This window comes from Aegilops tauschii, chromosome 7, assembly GCF_002575655.3.
Source record: "Aegilops tauschii subsp. strangulata cultivar AL8/78 chromosome 7, Aet v6.0, whole genome shotgun sequence".
NCBI classification, from domain to species: Eukaryota; Viridiplantae; Streptophyta; class Magnoliopsida; order Poales; family Poaceae; genus Aegilops; species Aegilops tauschii.
The window spans coordinates 421,691,583-421,698,034 of record NC_053041.3 but is presented as its reverse complement, the minus strand read 5'-3'; positions in this window follow the sequence as shown (position 1 = coordinate 421,698,034).

Sequence of the window (6,452 nt, the reverse complement as noted above, 5' to 3'; positions counted from 1 at the left end):
AAGTGTTTCACAATTAATACCGCCTGGAACACCACAGTGTGATGGTGTGTCCGAACATCATAACTGCACCCTATTGGATATGGTGCATACCATGATGTCTCTTATCGAATTACCACTATCGTTTATGGGTTAGGCATTAGAGATAACCGCATTCACTTTAAAAGGGGCACCACGCAATTCCGTTGAGACGACACCGTTTAGAGAAACATAAGTTGTCATTTCTTAAAAGTTTGGGGTTGCGATGCTTATGTGAAAAAGTTTGAAGCTGATAAGCTCGAACCCAAAGCGGATAAATGCATCTTCATAGAAAACCCAAAACAGTTGGGTATACCTCCTATTTCAGATCTGGAAGCAAAAGTAATTGCTTCTAGAAACGAGTCCTTTCTCGAGGAAAAGTTCCTCTCGAAAGAATTGAGTGGGAGGATGGTGGAGACTTGATAAGGTTATTGAACCGTCACTTCAACTAGTGTGTAGCAGGGCACAGGAAGTTGTTCCTGTGGCACCTACACCAATTGAAGTGGAAGCTTATGATAGTGATCATGAAACTTTGGATCAAGTCACTACCAAACCTCGTAGGTCGACAAGGATATGTACTACTCCTAAGTGGTACGGTAATCCTGTCTTGGAAGTCATGTTGCTAGACAACAATGAACCTACGAGCTATGGAGAAGCGATGGTGGACCCGGATTCCGACGAATGGCTCGAGGCCATGACATCCGAGAGAGGATCCATGTATAAAAGCAAAGTATAGACTTTGGAAGAAATACTTGATGGTCGTAAGGCTGTTGGGTGCAGATGGATTTTAAAAGGAAGACAGACAATGATGGTAAGTGTCACCATTAAGAAAGCTCGGCTTGTCGTTAAGATGTTTTCCAACAAGTTCAAGGAGTTGACTACGATGAGACTTTCTCACTCGTAGCGATGCTAAGAGTCTGTTGGAATTGTATTAGCAGTCTTGCAGATAGGATGTCAAAACATTGTTTCCTCGACGATTTTCTTGAGGAAAGGTTGTATGTGATACAACCAGAAGGTTTTTGTCAATCCTGAAAGATGCTAACAAGTATGCAAAGCTCCAGCAATCCTTCTAAGGGCTGGAGTAAGCATCTCGGAGTTGGAATGTATGCTTTGATGAGATGATCAAAGTTTTTGGGTTTATACAAAGTTTGTTAGAAACTTGTATTTACAATAAAGTGAGTGGGAGCGCTACAACATTTCTGATAAGTATATGTGAATGACATATTGTTCCTCCGAAATGATGTAAAATTTCTGGAAAGCATAAAGGGTTGTTTGAAAGGAGTTTTTCAAAGGAAGACCTGGATAAAGCTGCTTACATATTGGGCATCAAGATCTATAGAGATAGATCAAGACGCCTGATGATACTTTCAAAGAACGCACACCTTGACATGATTTTGAAAGAGTTCAAAATAGATCAGCAAAGAAGGAGTTCTTGGCTGTGTTACAAGGTGTGAGTATTGAGTAAGACTCAAGACCTGACCACAGCAGAAGAGAGAGAAAGGACGAAGGTCGTCCCCTATGCTTTAGACGTAGGCTCTACAGTATGCTATGTTGTGTACCGCACATGAAGTGTGCCTTGCCATGAGTTGGTCAAGGGGTACAATAGTGATCCGGGAATGGATCACATGACAGCGGTCGAACTTATCCTTAGTATGTAGTGGACTAAGGAATTTTCTCGATTATGGAGGTGAAAAGGAGTTCGTCGTAAAGGTTTACGTCGATGCGAACTTTGACACTAATCCGGATGACTCTGAGTAGTAAACCAGATTCGTATAGTAGAGCAGTTATTTGAAATGGCTCCAAGTAGCGCGTGGTAGCATCCACAAGATGACATAGATATTCGTAAAGCACACACGGATCTGAAAGGTTCAGACCCGTTGACTAATAACTGTTGGAAATATGCCCTAGAGGCAATAATAAATGGTTATTATTATATTTCTTTGTTCATGATAATTGTCTATTATTCATGCTATAATTGTATTGTCCGGAAATCGTAATACATGTGTGAATACATAGACCACAACGTGTCCCTAGTAAGCCTCTAGTTGACTAGCTCGTTGATCAACAGATAGTCATGGTTTCCTGACTATGGACATTGGATGTCATTGATAACGGGATCACATCATTGGGAGAATGATGTGATGGACAGGGCCCAATCCTAAGCATAGAATAAAAGATCGTGTAGTTTCGTTTGCTAGAGCTTTTCCAATGTCAAGTATCTTTTCCTTAGACCATGAGATCGTGCAACTCCCGGATACCGTAGGAGTGCTTTGGGTGTGCCAAACGTCACAACGTAACTGGGTGACTATAAAGGTGCACTACGGGTATCTCCGAAAGTGTCTGTTGGGTTGGCACGGATCGAGACTGGGATTTGTCACTCCGTGTGACGGAGAGGTATCTCTGGGCCCACTCGGTAATGCATCATCATAATGAGCTCTATGTGACTAAGGCGTTAGTCACGGGATCATGCATTGCGGTACGAGTAAAGAGACTTGCCGGTAACGAGATTGAACAAGGTATTGGGATACCGACGATCGAATCTCGGGCAAGTAACATACCGATTGACAAAGGGAATTGTATACCGGATTGATTGAATCCTCGACACCGTGGTTCATCCGATGAGATCATCGTGGAACATGTGGGAGCCAACATGGGTATCCAGATCCCGCTGTTGGTTATTGACCGGAGAGGCGTCTCGGTCATGTCTGCATGTCTCCCGAACCCGTAGGGTCTACACACTTAAGGTCCGGTGACGCTAGGGTTGTAGAGATATATGTATGCGGAAACCCGAAAGTTGTTCGGAGTCCCGGATGAGATCCCGGACGTCACGAGAGGTTCCGGAATGGTCCGGAGGTGAAGAATTATATATAGGAAGTCCAGTTTCGGCCACCGGGAAAGTTTCGGGGGTTACCGGTATTGTACCGGGACCACCGGAAGGGTCCCGGTGGTCCACCGGGTGGGGCCACCTATCCCGGAGGGCCCCGTGGGCTGAAAGTGGAAGGGAACCAGCCCTTAGTGGGCTGGGGCGCCCCCCTTGGGCCTCCCCCCATGCGCCTAGGGTTGGGAACCCTAGGGGGGGAGCTTCCCCCTTGCCTTGGGGGGCAAGGCACCCCTTCCCCCCCCTTTGGCCGCCGCCGCCCCTTGGAGATCTGATCTCCCAAGGGCTGGCGCCCCCCCAGGGGTCCTATAAATAGTGGGGGGGGAGGGAGGGCAGCAACACACAGCCTTGGGCGCCTCCCTCCTCCCCTGCAACACCTCTCTCTCTCGCAGAAGCTTGGCAAAGCCCTGCCGAGACCCGCTACATCCACCACCACGCCGTCGTGCTGTTGGATCTCCATCAACCTCTCCTTCCCCCTTGCTGGATCAAGAAGGAGGAGACGTCGCTGCACCGTACGTGTGTTGAACGCGGAGGTGCCGTCCGTTCGGCACTCGGTCATCGGTGATTTGGATCACGGCGAGTACGACTCCGTCATCCATGTTCATTGGAACGCTTCCGCTCGCGATCTACAAGGGTATGTAGATGCACTCCCTTCCCCTCGTTGCTAGTATACTCCATAGATGCATCTTGGTGAATGTAGGAAAATTTTAAAATTATGCTACGATTCCCAACAGTGGCATCATGAGCCAGGCCTATGCGTAGTTACTATGCACGAGTAGAACACAAAGAAGTTGTGGGCGTTGATGTTGCCAATTCTTCTTGCCGCTACTAGTCGTTTCTTGTTTCGGCGGCATTGTAGGATGAAGCGGCCCGGACCGACCTTACACGTACGCTTACGTGAGACAGGTTCCACCGACTGACATGCACTAGTTGCATAAGGTGGCTAGCGGGTGTCTGTCTCTCCTACTTTAGTCGGAACGGATTCGATGAAAAGGGTCCTTATGAAGGGTAAATAGAAATTGGCAAATCACGTTGTGGTCATACGTAGGTAAGAAAACGTTCTTGCTAGAAACCTACAAACCACGTAAAAAACTTGCAACAACAATTAGAGGACGTCTAACTTGTTTTTGCAGCAAGTGCTATGTGATGTGATATGGCCAGAAGATGTGATGAATGATATATGTGATGTATGAGATTGATCATATTCTTGTAATAGGAATCACGACTTGCATGTCGATGAGTATGACAACCGGCAGGAGCCATAGTAGTTGTCTTTATTATTTTGCATGACCTGCGTGTCATTGAATAACGCCATGTAAATTACTTTACTTTTTTGCTAAACGGGTTAGCCATAGAAGTAGAAGTAATCGTTGGCGTGACGACTTCATGAAGACACAATGATGGAGATCATGATGATGGAGATCATGGTGTCATGCCGGTGACAAAGATGATCATGGTGCCCCGAAGATGGAGATCAAAGGAGCATAATGATATTGGCCATATCATGTCACTATTTGATTGCATGTGATGTTTATCATTTTTTTGCATCTTATTTGCTTAGAACGACGGTAGCAAGTAGGATGATCCCTTATAATAATTTCAAGAAAGTGTTCACCCTAACTGTGCACCGTTGCGAAGGTTCGTTGTTTCGAAGCACCACGTGATGATCGGGTGTGATAGATTCTAACGTTCGAATACAACGGGTGTTGACGAGCCTAGCATGTACAGACATGGCCTCGGAACACACGCAATACACTTAGGTTGACTTGACGAGCCTAGCATGTACAGACATGGCCTCGGAACACGGAGGACCGAAAGGTCGAGCATGAGTCGTATAGAAGATACGATCAGCATGGAGATGTTCACCGATCTTGACTAGTCCGTCTCACGTGATAATCGGACACGGCCTAGTTAAAGTCGGATCATGTTTCACTTAGATGACGAGAGGGATGTCTATCTGAGTGGGAGTTCATTAAATAATTTGATTAGATGAACTCAATTATCATGAACTTAGTCTAAAATCTTTACACTATGTCTTGTAGATCAAATGGCCAACGTTGTCCTCAATTTCAACGCGTTCCTAGAGAAAACCAAGCTGAAAGATGATGGCAGCAACTATACGGACTGGGTCCGGAACCTGAGGCTCATCCTTATAGTAGCCAAGAAAGATTATGTCTTAGAAGCACCGCTAGGTGATACACCAATCCCACAGAACCAAGACGTTATGAACGCTTGGCAATCACGTGCTGATGATTACTCCCTCGTTCAGTGCGGCATGCTTTACAGCTTAGAACCGGGTCTCCAAAAGCGTTTTGAGAAACATGGAGCATATGAGATGTTCGAGGAGCTGAAACTGGTTTTTCAAGCTCATGCCCGGGTCGAGAGATATGATGTCTCCGACAAGTTCTTCAGCTGTAAAATGGAGGAGAACAGTTCTGTTAGTGAGCACATACTCAGAATGTCTGGGTTGCACAACCGCTTGTCTCAGCTGGGAGTTAATCTCCCGGATGACGCGGTCATTGATAGAATCCTCCAGTCGCTTCCACCAAGCTGCAAGAGCTTTGTGATGAACTACAATATGCAGGGGATGGAAAAGACCATTCCCGAGGTATATTCAATGCTGAAATCAGCGGAAGGGGAGATCAGAAAAGAACATCAAGTGTTGATGGTGAATAAAACCACCAAGTTCAAGAAGGGCAAGGGTAAGAAGAACTTCAAGAAGGACGGCAAGGGAGTTGCCGCGCCCGGTAAGCCAGTTACTGGGAAGAAGTCAAAGAATGGACCCAAGCCCGGGACTGAGTGCTTTTATTGCAAGGGAAGTGGTCACTGGAAGCGGAACTGCCCCAAATATTTAGCGGACAAGAAGAAGGCCGGCAACACCCAAGGTATATGTGATATACAAGTAATTGATGTGTACCTTATCAGTACTCGTAGTAGCTCCTGGGTATTTGATACCGGTGCGGTTGCTCATATTTGTAACTCAAAGCAGGAACTACGGAATAAACGGAGACTGGCAAAGGACGAGGTGACGATGCGCGTCGGGAATGGTTCCAAGGTCGATGTGATCGCCGTCGGCACGCTACCTCTGCATCTACCCACGGGATTAGTTTTAAACCTCAATAATTGTTATTTAGTGCCAGCTTTGAGCATGAACATTGTGTCTGGATCTCGTTTAATTCGAGATGGCTACTCATTTAAATCCGAGAATAATGGTTGTTCTATTTATTTGAGAGATATGTTTTATGGTCATGCCCCGCTGGTCAATGGTTTATTTTTGATGAATCTCGAACGTGATGTTACACATGTTCATAGTGTGAATACCAAAAGATGTAAAGTTGATAACGATAGTCCCACATACTTGTGGCACTGCCGCCTTGGTCACATTGGTGTCAAGCGCATGAAGAAGCTCCATGCAGATGGACTTTTGGAGTCTCTTGATTACGAATCATTTGACACGTGCGAACCATGCCTCATGGGTAAGATGACCAAGACTCCGTTCTCCGGAACAATGGAGCGAGCAACCAACTTATTGGAAATCATACATACCGATGTGTGTGGT